At 33.6% G+C, this 14690-nt stretch overlaps 1 pseudogene; it reads left to right on the top strand.

The window, feature by feature from the left end:
- The first annotated feature begins 10207 nt into the window (after window positions 1-10207).
- Window positions 10208-14297, top strand: LOC145802766 (LRR receptor-like serine/threonine-protein kinase EFR pseudogene; annotated as a pseudogene).
- The last annotated feature ends 393 nt before the right edge of the window (window positions 14298-14690 follow it).

Genomic DNA, 14690 nt, shown 5'->3' with positions numbered 1-14690 from the left:
ATTCTTTGGCGACATTCGAGTGACTCTTTTTCTATCTCTAAAGTATAGATCTACACTCCTAGAGTATAGATTTACAGTTTTAGAGTGTAGATTTGAATTTTTATGTCCGAAATAGGAGTTTTGAGTTTTTTTTTTTCAGTTTCGACATAGATTTTTAGATTTTCAACACCCACAATAGTTCCCTCCTCTCTCAATCCTTTTCTCATACCATTGTGGGTGTCATTCCTTCTCCTGCGGCAGCAGTGGCGGAGTTGGGCAGCAGCGACAGGGATGACGTCAACGGGAACGGCAGGCTTTCAAGTAAATCTTACTTTCCAAACCACATCTTTGAGCAGATCAATAGTTTTTCCTGGATCGTAACTTTTTTTTGACGAATTTGTTTTTTTTTTGTTTGTTTGTTTGTTTTTGTTGTTTGGTTGGGATAGTCCTTTAAGGTCTTGATTATGTACTGTTATTGTCTTATATTAATATAATATTTCCCATGTCCTAAAAATAAAAATAAAAAAATGTCAAAAATGCATTTTTTATAAAACAAATCAAGCGTTAATTTCGGAAAATTTCATGTGTCAATTGAAGAATCGTGTTGTACAAGTTGATGGCATGTGTGATTGTCTCTGGCCCATTAAAATAGACTGGACAGTTGTGATTGTCTATGGGCCATGAAAATAGGCTGGATATTTCATGTACCAATTGAAGAATCGTGTTATGCACGATGATGGCATCGAGGTGTGATTGTCTCTGGGCCATTAAAATAGACTGGATAGTTGCGATTGTCTATGGGCCATGAAAATAGACTGGATAGTGCAGCTTAAATTTTGTGAGCTTATTTTAGGATTATTTTAATGATTGGAATCATTTATTTTATAAAATTTATTGAGTAAATTATTAATGTAAAAAAAAATAGATTAATTAGATATTTAGAACCAATTGATCAGTTCACAAGATTATATAAAAATAAATAAATAAACGCCAATAAATTCATTCAAAATAAATAATTTAATTATCGATACAAAATATGAACAACACCCTTTCACTTTGATGACCTCATACTGTGTGTGAGGGGTGGAGGGTTCACCATATGCCGTATATTTTTGGGCATTGTTGTTTAATAATTTCTGCAGTTTTTTTCACACCCGAGTCTTCAATTGACAGCGCATGGTGCGCAATATTATGCGCAACACCATTACAAATATGCGGAACAAAACGAAAACAGACTGAACGGAAAGAAAGACTTAATATTCGACAGTCTTGCACAATCACAGCAATGTCTTGAGGAGGGTGCATTTCACCAACCTGATATTGGGCATCTAGACTCATTGTAATTATCTTTATGAATAAAACTCTTCTTTCTTTGGCAAAAAAAAAAAAAAAGCAAACTCCTAACCACATAACTCAAACATTATCCTTGGATTAAGTTTTCAAAATAATATATGCACCAAAATAATAATAATATTTTAAAAATTAAATTTATTATAATATTAACTGATAGGATTCTTCAGCAACATACACCCTCTTTTGGAGTGCTATGCGAATTATCATAATTTGTGGTCTTAAACATAATGGGTCATAGTTGAATACCATTTGAAATATAATCAAATAATAATCACAATAAAGCATAACTCTTTGAGAAGGGAGTAGCTTATTTTTTATGACGTATATATATATTTTTAAAAATTATCTTTAAGGATTATTTAGAAAAAGTATAATTTAAAAAAAAAATGAATAACTATTGAAATTCAAAAGATAAAAACAAAAAGTTGGGAGAACCAATAACAAAAAATATGTATTGTGAGTTAGAAATTCAAAGACCCTAAATATTTTGTAATAATATATAGTATGCATAATAGATAAAAATTAACAAATTGATGAAGAAAAAAAAGTAATGAAAATGGGAGAGAAGTTTGTGAGATGAAATTTTAATTTTAATTTTTTTTTTAATTTCATAATTTTGGATTAAAATCTGAAAGATAGATCTTAAAAGGAAAAAATTTAAAAAAGATTTAATGGTAATTAATGGAAACTCCTAATTTATTTCTTTATCAGATAACTTAATTCAATTTTATTTAAAATGTCCAATTATTTTAAGACCAATAACATTATGACAATCATTTTTTAATAATATAATAAGTTCAAAAATCGAAGAAAAGTTAATGAGGAGTTCAAACTTCAAACACCTACCAATGTTTTGCAATTTATAATAATATAGATATAGATCCTTCAAAGAAAAAAAAAATCACTAAAAATAATTTGAAAATTTACACACATACACAAAAATCAAGATTTGACTCTCATTCACAACAAATTAAACTCTGAATTTTTAATTATTTTAATTTAAATCCTATATTTTTTATTTGATCTCAATTTTAACCATCAATCAAACTCTGTGAGTTGAGTTGACGAAAAACTGTATTTACACTCAGCAGTTTACAAATTTTTTTATTATAAATTCATACTTAAACCAAATTTCAAAATTTTAAACCAAACTAAAACAAATTAAAACCTAAAAATTTAATTTCTCCGTACTTATCCATCTCTCTTCATAACTCACTGCACCTACTGCCACCCATCATCGGCACCGCCTTCCCTTGTCCAACAGAAAAAAAAAAAACAAAACAAAAAAATAAATCTTGGGAATTATTTTAAAAAATAAAATTTGTAGATCAAGTTTATTATGAATGTTGATTCATGTAACACCAAGTTTAAAGTTACATCATACATATATTATATTTTAAAATTGCTTTTCTGACTATATAAGGCCTAGTTGATGCAATTTCTAACAAACTAAAAATTAAAAATCAAAAAACAAAAACTCTCCCTACTTAATAATTTTAAGTAAAACTATACCAATCACTATAGTAAAAAAAATAAAAAATTATAAACAACTCCATAAACTAGACCAGATAGACTCATAATTTCCGATTCAGTTCCATATCAAAATATATTTCCACAAATTCAACTTTGAAAAAGTTGAAGTGGATTTTTATTGGAAAACCAACGTATACGTTATTGAATTCAGCCACAAATTTTGTCAAGGTTGCAGTCAAAGTATATATATTTTTTAAATTAATAAAAATTTAAAAAAAATTATTGATGTATTTAAAAGAAAGTACAATGCATAATACAAACCAGGCTGTATCAATAAAGAAGGCTGAGACGAAAACTAATCCCGTGAATTTAATTTTGAAAGATTTTGTCAAAAATTATTAGGCTTTGTAATAATGTAAGTTACAAAAATTGTGTAGTTACAAAATTGTGTAATATATAGAAAGTGTTAGTTACGAGATTTTGTTATCAACATTGTAGGTTTTTTGTTAGAGTATTGCTATACAAGCTTAAAAATTAGACCTAATTTTCAAGTTCTATGATGTGTCAATTAATTAAGATATTTAAGATAACACTCTTTCTCTCATATCTTTTCAGTTATCAACCAATTCTTTGTGGTACGAATTGTTGTAATGTAATTACAATAATTTAAACGAGGACAAATTACATTTATTACTCTTGTATTTTCATTAAAATTTCAATTTAATCCCTTCACTTTCAATTTCAATAGTTAATCCCCTACATTTTAAATCAACTTTCAATCTTACTCTTTCGTCTATCTAACCATTAATAAAGTTAACAGAAATTGAAAGTAGATGAACTAAAGTGAAATTTTGGTGAAAGTATGAGGACTAAAGTGAGATTTTAAAAAAAAGTCTATGAGTGTTAATCAGACAACAAAAAAATAACATATGCTTCAAATGACAAATTTCATCCATTTTGTAAAACAGTTGATGAATAGAAGGGTGAGATTGCAATTTGACTTAAAGTATAAAAAGGTTGATTGCTACAACTAAAAGTGTGATTTTGGTAAAAGTATAAGGGTGCTAAGTGTAATTTATCCATTTAAACAATATATAGGAACCAAACATTTTTGTCTTCAAAAGTAAAATTTTAGTGAAAAAAACATTTCGGGATCAATTCCTATAGTCGGTAAAAGGTCATTTTGAAAAGTTTTTTTTTTTTTTTTATAAAAAAAACAAGTCTTTTAGCAATGTAATTTTAATAAAATATATAATCTAATTATTCGAATTAAAATAAAAATAAAATAACATTAAAATCACACACTTCAAAACAACATAATTCTACTTTAACTATAAGCAGTTAGAATTATCCCAAAAAAAAAAAAGAAAAAAAAGGGTATTGCAAATAATCCTAATTCATGTACTTCAGCTTTTCCCCTCACGAGTGACACTGGGAATCGTGTTGGTGAAACTCTTTAAAAATAGAATAAATTAGGGTAGGGCCTCTGTTCAGTCCGGGATCGGACTGGACCGTGTTGTTGGATCCGTGAAGGCCCATCACGGGTCCCGTTTTGATAATTTGAACCGTTCAATATATAGAAATCGTCGAGTACTATAGGCCTGTAAAAAATCACGTTGATCGGATATCGATAGCTATGTGATCAAAACAATTTTTTGTCAACCGTTAATTTGTTCACCGTCCAATTTTTTTAATACGAAACTGATTTGATCGTATAGCTATCGATATCCGATCAACTTGATTTTTTACAAGCATATAGTACTCGACGAGTTCTACACATTAAACGGTTTAGATTATCAAAACGGGGCCCGTGGTGGACCCCCACGGGCCCAACAGCACGGTCCAGTATCGGACTGGACAGAAGCCATACCCAATAAATTATATTTATATCGGTTGAGATTTAAATGTAATACATATCATCTCGTGGTGTTTGGAAAATTACACAAACTCCCTGTCATTATAATTATTTAGATTGAATGAAAATATTGAACTTATGCACTTTCTCTTTTCTTGCTTTGCTTTACTTCCTTTGTATTTTTTTTTCCTTTCCTTTGATTTACTTTATTTTTTTCAATATAATTTTCTCTTTTTTTCTACTAGGAGTTGTTACCTTTTATATAAGTAGGAGGTTTGTAAAATGAGACTATTAACCACAGATGAGAATGTAATTTCTAAAACGTCAGGGGATTGAATATAATTGGACCAAACCTCAGGAGGTGTCAGTATAATTTACCCTTAAAAATATTTTATTCCTAAAAAATGATTCTTATATCTTGTAAAACAAATCTTTAAAAAATCAAATTGATAAGGTATTGGTAACCCACTCATTAAAACATGTGTATCGAAAAAAATAAATGGCAAGAATTATTTTAAACACAAAATTAAATACAAATGTAATTTGATGAAAGTTTTAACAATATCCGAGAAAGGCACGTGTTTATTTTAGGGAAAATTACACTTACGTCCCCTGAGGTTTCTAACAAATACAAGGACCTCCATGTGGTTTCAATAATTACAAAAATCTCCCCTACTTTAACTGACAATATCAAGATTCTCCCAATCCGTCAATTTTGCACAAACGACGTTACTTGCCTATACAGAATGACCATATTACCCCTTCATTTGAGGGCGAAAAGATGAAAATACCCTTTGTTTCATCAGAGTCATCTTCCTCAAAGCTTGAGTTCTAAATGTTGCATATATATATATATATATATATATGTAATTCTGAGGTAAATTAAATAATTTTAATCGAATATAATGTACACAGATAGATATCTATATATATATATATATATGTTGCATATATACAAATTGGATAATACTTGAGGGTTAAATTAAAGAATAGGGGCTTTTGATCTTTGCAATTTCCATCGATCCAACTATTTTCTGTTTTTGAGCATGGGCGGTGGTGCGACGAAGGCAACCGAATCGAACAACAATGCCGCTGCAAGTGGCGGTGGCAGTGGTGGTGGTGATATAATTGTCCACATCCGATGCTTTAATGGCTAAAGTTCTCGATGCAAATCAGCCTCGACTCCACTGTTGGATCCTTCAAGTCTGTCGTTGCCTAGAGCTGTGACATCCCCTCCGAGCAACAATGCCTCGATGACGACGACGGAGAAGAAGCCTAATCGGAAGTTTCCTAATAATATTCATCTTTACAGTGTGAATGTTTCATGATGTAAATGTTCACACCATCAATGTGAATGTTGACACTGTCAATATGAACATTTACACGTCAATGTGAATATTTACATTGTAAAATATGAATGTTTACATTACTAAATTGCTAACCGTTCAAAAAATATTTGTAAGGGTAGAAATGTCCATAAAATACCTTAAATATGAGAATTAGGATTTGGTAAATTAAATATCCAAATAATAAGACTTATTGAAATACAAGAATATTTTATGAACTAATTCAGATACAAATACTAAAAAAAAAAATTTCTAATAAATCTCCCCCCCAAAAAAATTAAACTAGGAGCCACAGGACAAGCCCACAACGTTGACTGCAACCCTAGACGTCTCTAAAGTTGTCCATGAATCAAGAGGGCTCTCGCATGAAAATTATATTACGAAATAAATAAAAAAAATTATTCGGTGCAAGTTCCACTTGATAGAGTAGATGTGAATTTCATCTATTCATTGGCTAACAAGTAGGAGCAATCAAGATATTCTTTTTTTAGTAGATTTTTAATTTTGGAAGAAGATTGAGGCCTCGTCAAAGTCGAATGCCTTGAATTGTTGTTGTTGTTTATTTTTATTTTGTTTTTTTTTTTGAACTGTGTTGATTTAGTTTTTTTATTTTATTTTATTATTTATTTATTTGTTAGGCTGTGTTGGTTTGGTTATTTATTTATTTATTTATTTGTTAGGCTTTTTTTTTTTTTTTTTTTTTTTAAGGGTGGTTATGTGTAGGGGTGGGTTTAGGATTTAGGGTCTAGGGTTTAAGAGGTTTAGGGTTTTAAGGTTTAAAGTTTAGGGTTTAAGAGGTTTAGGGTTTAAGATTTAGAATTTAGGGTTTAGGGTTTAAGAGGTTTACGGTTTAGGGTTTTAGGATTTAGGGTTTAAGAGGTTTAGGGTTTAGGATTTAGGGGTTAGGGTTTAGGGTTTGGGGTTTTAAGATTTAGGGTTTAGGATTTAGGGGTTAAGGATTTAGGGTTTAGGGTACACATAACCACCCTTCCCAAAATAAAATAAAATAAAATAAAATAAACCCAAACCTGTAACGCCCCAAAATTTATGCATGATGATAGTACAATAACCATGGCTCCTTATGATAAACTGGAATAAACCCCTAACACTTGCTTTACATGATCATGAGGTTTGTACAAAATAGTTTCACATGCGAATATACATTCAATGATTTCTAGTGCATTAATCTATAACATGTAGAACATTCAATCCAAAAATAAATAAATACCCTCAAGGGCTTACAAATTCCAAGGCTTAAGTCCGGTTACACAAAAATGGTTTCTTGAACCCATACAATTATAGCTCTTGTCTTACAAAAAATGCAATCACAACAAAACGAGAACCTTGTGCTCTTAACACACACTTCCACGCCCTTAGTTAGGCGGAATCAACACATCTTTTCCTGCACAAAATCCTGTAGGGTGAGTATAAAACCCAGTATAAAATTCTTAACAAAGTACATACATTTTATACTAGCCTCACGAAATGAAATGCACATGCCATGCTATACTTTTTGAAAGAAAATCACATCTTCATCTTTTGAAAACCATCATGCTCAAAGCTATCTTGAAATTTCAACAATCGAAAAGTTATCAATTTAGTTCAAGGGGGTGGTAAATACGACTCAAGTAATCCCTAGGTTAGTGTCTACAAGTAGGCATAACTAGCACTACCAAAACTCCACTTTACCGGTAACTAATCGGAAAGCATGTGGTACCTCCTCCGCGCATGTTTTCAATTTTTCACCTTGGACATTCAAGTCAACTTAATCAATTTTATCTACATCACCTATTTGGACTTACCAACGTATTTACCCCAAAGCAATTCCATGACAACTTATTTCACAACATTCTTTTCTCAATGCAAAAGTTTTCAAATCTAATATTCAAAATTTATCATAACCAAATGAATTGAAATGCCAATGCAACAATTATCAATGCAATGCAACATCCCTTCCATTTTCAATTCTTCTACACAAGTTTTTCATTGTGATCACAATTCCCATTCCTCTTTCCAATGCAAATCTCACAAGATACATTTCCACATTTCAAGCATTCTCAACAATTTAGTCTCTTCATGACTATATTTACATTTTTAAGCAATAAGTCTCAAAACCAACTAGTTTTCATATTTCATGAAATTTCCCATTTATATCCACAACAAAATAAAATTTCCAACCATTTATTCATTTTAACATAGTAATAGGTAAACACCCATAAACATTCAACATCTCTCTAAAAAATCTCAACTTTCTAAGTTTTTGCCAAAACTAGACATTTTTTCATATTTTGAAAGATTACATCTCTAAAACATCTTTCCTCAACAGTGTAATTCAAACTCTCAAGAAATTTTAAGCAAAGGCAAGGTGTAAACCCACTTTTAAGATCACCAACACTCTTAAGCCACAATCAAATTTCAAAGTTCATCCAAAAGAGTTCGAAAATCAACACACCTTGCAAAAACATACATATAACTCTAAGAAAATCCCTACATCAAGTTTTGAAGAAGAAAAGAGATGAAATCCCCAAAATCAACGGTGTTGAAACTTGATCTCCACCGCACAAAACGTAGCCCTCGAGAAGTTCTCCAACTTTGATGAAGGAGCTATGGGTAAAAATCTAATGGATCTAAAGATATCAAGGTTTTGATCTTGTTTGGTGTAGGTAAATGTAGAGAGAAAGAAGAGAAATGGTTTTTTAGAGAGAGAGAGGTATACAGAAAGTGATATACATACAGCCCAAGAAGAGAGAAAAAGGCAGATTTTCAGACTCAGACCCGTCCCGCATGTGCGACACCCATTCCCGCACGCGCGGCAACCCCTTCCTCACGTATGGCTCTCACCCCCGCGCGTGCGGCACTCTTCCTTCACACCTGTATATATTGTAGTGTTGCATCCTGGACCTCCTCTGCTTTTTGCATGTGCTGCCTCACCTCCCGCACGTGCAGCCCCACCTCCTGCACGTGCGGCCCAAGCCCCCGCACTTGCGGCTCTATCCTCTAGCCAGGAAATTTTTCGACTCAACTCAAGACACTTCGGACCCAACCTCGCACCTTTCGAAACAAGTGAAACCTGGGATTGAAATAAATAAGAATGATAGATTTTTGGGAGGAAGTTTTCAAAAACAACGAACACAATAGTTAACAAGACCACACATTAAAACCCGACATTCTAACGAAAGTAAATCCAACATAACTCAAGAAGACGAGGCGGACAACGTACTCGGTCACCACAAAACCAAACCAACACAACAAAAAATAAAAAAATAAATAAAAATCATTATTGGAGGAAAATTCGCACCTCAATTTTTGAGGCCTTTAGCACAGCCGTTTAATTTTTAAGCTTTTTTAAGAGGTGAAAAAATGTGTTTAAGAATTATTTTTTTATGATAGTTCTACATATACTAATTAGTATACTAACTAATGTAACAACATATGTTATGGTATTATTATTGACCCCACTCATTATACAAATTACAAATACCAAAAACCTCTTAAATTATGTCACATAATCAATTAGTACACTAATTGATGCATATAATATTATTCATTTTTTTTAGTTGAATAAATAGTTGTAAGAAAAAAATTGATTAATTGATATATACAATGTGACCCTTTGCTAATGGGGTTGAATTTTTAGCTTTTGACGATGATCCCTTAATAACACAATAAAGTACGGGGAAAGGGAAGAAAAAAAAAATTACATCAATAGTCCCTACATTTTAACCTTTGTATTATTTTGGTCCTTATCATTTTACTTCACTTAATTTTGATCATTAATCTTAAATTTTGTGTCCTTTTAGTCTATCAATTAGGGATTTTGAAAGAAAATGGTCACTAAATTTGTTCAGGTTAACTTACTAAGTTGAACAATTTATAATTTTTCTATAAAAGGAGGACACGTGATGCTTATGTGCACATTTTTCATTAAAAAAATTGAAATTAATTAGACCAAATTAAAACAAATTCATAAATTTCAGATTAAAATCGAGCTAATCAAAATTACAAAAAAAAAAAACAAAATAATGCAATGACCGAAGAATAAGAATTACTGGTGTAATTGCCAACAACCCCCCCCCCCCCTCCAAAAAAAAAAAGTCCCTAGCCTTTGGCTCTATAAATACATATACTTGGCTCTCCATTAATGTATCCAAGTTTATCAGCTCCATTTCTCATCATAATAATATTCTATTTTCAACACCAAATGGAGCAAACAAATTCAACTTTTCTCAGTTGTCTGCTTGGTACATCTGAAGTTTGTTTCATTTTCTTTTTCATGAACTCTCTTGAACTGATTACCACTGCCAAAGGCAACCCCAGTTTAGTTCTCACCAACGAGACAGACCATCAAGCTCTGCTTGCAATCAAGGATTTGATAACAGGAGATCCTCTGGGTGCCTTAAGCTCATGGAATCATTCAATTCACTTTTTCAATTGGCAAGGAGTCTCATGCGGTCGTCGACATCAACGTGTGACAGTCCTAAACCTGTCCTCTCTCGCATTGGTGGGCTCTGTGTCTCCTCAAATTGGGAACCTCACCTTCCTCAGGAGGATTGATCTAGGTAACAGCTTTCATGGCGAAATCCCACAAGAACTTGGCAAGTTGTTTCGCCTGCAGTACCTTCTGCTTTTGAATAACTCTTTCCAAGGTGAATTTCCCACCAATTTGACTCATTGTTCGCACTTGAGAGTTATCCGAATGCATTATAACAATCTAAGAGGTAAAATTCCTACGGAACTAGGTTCTTTGTCCAATATCTCCTTATTGAATCTTGCAGTCAATAGTCTCACTGGAACTATCCCACTTTCAATTGGGAACCTTTCCAATCTACGTGTGCTTTGTCTATCGTATAATAATCTAGAGAGAAGCATTCCCACCCAACTTGGGCAGCTTTCCAAGTTGGAGGCTCTTCAGCTGACTTCAAACAATTTGTCCGGTATGGTTCCTACATCGCTTTACAACTTCTCATCAATCTATTACTTCTCAATCCTTTTCAACCAATTGCATGGAATTCTACCACCTGATTTAGGCTTGACCCTTCCAAATTTACGAGTGTTTTTTGTCGCACACAATCAATTCTATGGCCAAATTCCATCATCAATAGCCAATGCTACGAGACTTGTGCAAATTAATTTAGGGACCAATTCCTTTACTGGGTCCTTACCTATGAATCTGGGAACCCTTTATGCTTTAGAATATTTTGTTGCTTACCGTTCACTTGGAACAAACCAAGGCAATGAATTAATGAGCTTCCTCACTTCTTTATCCAATTGTTTCAATCTACAAGTTCTGGATTTGGCCATGAATCATTTTAAAGGTTTTTTGCCCCGTTCTATTGGAAATCTCTCCACCAAGATCACTTGGTTTGCTCTAGAAGACAACTATATATCTAGAAACATACCTCATGGTATTGGGAACCATGTAAATTTGCAATGCCTCTTTCTAGATCAGAACTTGCTTACAGGTAGTATTCCAAATTCCATTGGAAAACTCTCCATGTTGGAAAAACTCTTTCTTCCCAACAATAGCATCTCTGGAGAGATTCCATCATCTCTTAGAAACCTGAGTAGGCTTGGTGAACTTGACCTGTCAACAAATATGATTGAGGGAAGCATTCCTATTTCATTAGGCAATTGTACCAATCTACAACGAATTTATCTTGATTACAATCATCTCACAAGAGCAATATCTTATCAAATCTTTGGTCTGTCTTCCCTCATTGGTCTATCCTTGAGTCAAAATTACTTGACAGGACTACTACCACAAGAAGTGGGTAACTTGAAAAATCTGGGTGGACTATATGTATCAAAAAATAAACTATTTGGAGAAATCCCCGCCGCTCTCGGCAATTGTGAAGTTTTAAAACTCCTCTACGTCGATGGTAACCTTTTCGAAGGTACAATTCCGACGGCTTTCAGACAATTGAAAGGTATTCAAGAACTAGATGTTTCTAGGAACAACTTGTCTGGACAGATTCCAAGGTTTCTTGGGGAGTTTCGGTTCTTTCAATATCTCAATCTTTCCTACAATGTGTTTGATGGTGAAGTTCCGGATGGAGGAGTTTTCACAAACATTAGTTCCTTCTCAATTGTTGAAAATAGTAAGCTATGCGGAGGAATTAAACTATTGCAATTGCCTGCATGCCCGATGAAAGTCTTAAATGAAAGGAAACGACCTTCCGACCATAGAGTAATAGTTCTAGTAGTTACTCTAACTATTGTTGTATTATCATTGTGCATTCTAGCTATTCTTTACCGGAACAAAAGGTCAAGACAACAAGTCAATTTAGCCTTACCCTTGAAAAACCAATATCCACAACTCTCTTATGGAGAACTTTTTCAAGCAATCAATGGGTTCTCTCCATCCAACTTAATTGGTGAGGGAGGATATGGTTCTATTTATAAAGGGATTCTCAACTCCGATGAACAAATTATTGCTGTGAAGGTGCTCAAAGGACACGAACGTGGAGCGAACAAGAGTTTTGTTACAGAATGTGAAACATTGAAGAACATTCGCCATCGAAATCTTGTCATGATAATTACAGCTTGCTCAAGCATTGATTTTAAAGGCAACGACTTCAAGGCTTTGGTCTTTGACTTCATGGAAAATGGGAGCTTAGAAAATTGGTTACATCCAAGTCTTTTAGAGCAACATGAACCTAAGAACTTGAACTTTGTTCAAAGGCTAAACATTGCCATTGATGTGGCATATGCATTGGATTATCTTCATCATCATTGTGAAATGGCTTTTGAAAAATTTAGAAATCCCCTAGATATTGATTTGTGATTATGTATCAATTTTAAGCAGTATATAACAATCCCAATCAAACAATCAAGACAAATCAACACAATGATTTTAACGTGGAAAAACCACAATTGGAGTACCTCCAATTGTGATAAAAAAAACCACGGCAACAGCCACAAAACAATCCACTAAGAAGATATAAAGGAATTACACATGTATACTCTCAATTACCTAGCGAATCCACGCCGAATTGAACCAACCCCTATGTGTCTCTTCTAACCCCGTCTTCACTTCGGAATTGTCTTGACGATGAGCCACTCTAGAATCCACCAAAGCTTCAGGCTCGAATTCCCCAGAATCTACTGAAGAACAACTCTCTCTTTTGTGTAAAATAAACAAACAACCTTTGATGTATGCTTCTTAAACCGTGAGTTGAATACTCAATGAAACATCAAAGAAAACTAGCAAAATAGCCCCAGATGTAAACCCTAGAACCCAATAAGAAGATCTGGAGGCGTTACCCTAGATTTGGACTGAAACACGTATTTATAGAAAACTGTCCCGCAATCTCTGCTCGAGCGTCAGATTGGCCGCTCGAGCGGACCTACGCTCGAGCGCGAAAAGTTCCGCTCGAGCGGGAAAAAACAGCATCCAGTATTTTTGCAGGCGAACAAACTTCTGAAACCCAGTATTCTCTGCTCGAGCGGGGGAATGTCCGCTCGAGCAGACAGGCAACTTTGAATGCATTTTTGTATTTTGCTTCGAGGGCACTGCCCCTCGACCCCACCGTGGCGCTGCCCCCTGGACTCCCGTGAACTGACCGGGAAGCTCGATCCCCGTCATAATCAACGAAGTGGCAATCTTGAAAGTATTAACATCACAAACTTCTCTGCAATGCACAATTCGGGTTGGATTCACATCTAAAAACTCATAGCCTCACTGAAATAAAAATGCGAAAACAAGTACAACTGAAAGGAGTTTTGTCAAACGGGATTGCCAAAAATAAAAACCTAACAGCTTTTATTCATTGTGATTTAAAGCCAAGTAATATTCTTCTTGACGGTGATTTGTGTGCCCATGTTAGTGATTTTGGCTTGGCAAAGATTGTTTTAGCAACCAATGGAATTTCTATTCATCAACAATCAAGTTCAATTGGGATAAGAGGAACAATTGGCTATGTTGCCCCAGGTAATTGTTTATTGCTTCTTACGTTGAAATTGATTAAGAAATATTATTTAGTTACATTATATTATTATCTTGCGGTGAACTAAAATCCAATTACGAGATTATATAGAAATTAAGCCATGTTTTAGAGATGACTTCCTCGACTTTGCCTTATTGTTTGTATAGCTACCACAACAAATTAAATCAACCATTGTCCTACCCCTATGGTATTTGAGCATAGATTTTAACCCTTGAGATAATTTTATCTTTTGAAATGTTGGACTTTTTTTTTTTTTAGCAAAAGAAATACAACTTACTAGTTCAACAATCATACCAAAATTTAAAAATTTGGGCATTTTTTTCACCATTTCATATTGCAGAGTAAGGTATGGGTGAGGAGGTATCAACGCAAGGTGATATGTATAGTTATGGAGTGTTACTACTAGAAATGTTCATAGGAAAAGGACCAACTAGTAACATGTTTACAAGTAATGTAAACCTCCATAACTATGTAAAAATGTGTCTTGAAGCAAGTCAAGGGGACTTGAACCATGACCAAGCCAACCAAGCCTCACAAGGCTAAGAGGGCTTAAGATAGGTTCAAGACAGACCTAGACTATGCAAAGGGGCCCCCCTAGATGGCATCTAAATGGCTCAAATTCAAAGCATGCACAATGGCCAAAACATGGAACATGCTACATGAGCTTTCAAAGCATTAAAGAGGCATCCGAGGCACACATATGGGCATGCCAAAGGGACTGAAATAACATGGTGGATG

Source organism: Camellia sinensis, chromosome 11, assembly GCF_055761805.1.
Source record: "Camellia sinensis isolate YWXY chromosome 11, ASM5576180v1, whole genome shotgun sequence".
NCBI classification, from domain to species: domain Eukaryota; kingdom Viridiplantae; phylum Streptophyta; class Magnoliopsida; order Ericales; family Theaceae; genus Camellia; species Camellia sinensis.
Note: the sequence above shows the minus strand (reverse complement) of the source record. Positions and strands in the feature narration are given on the sequence as shown.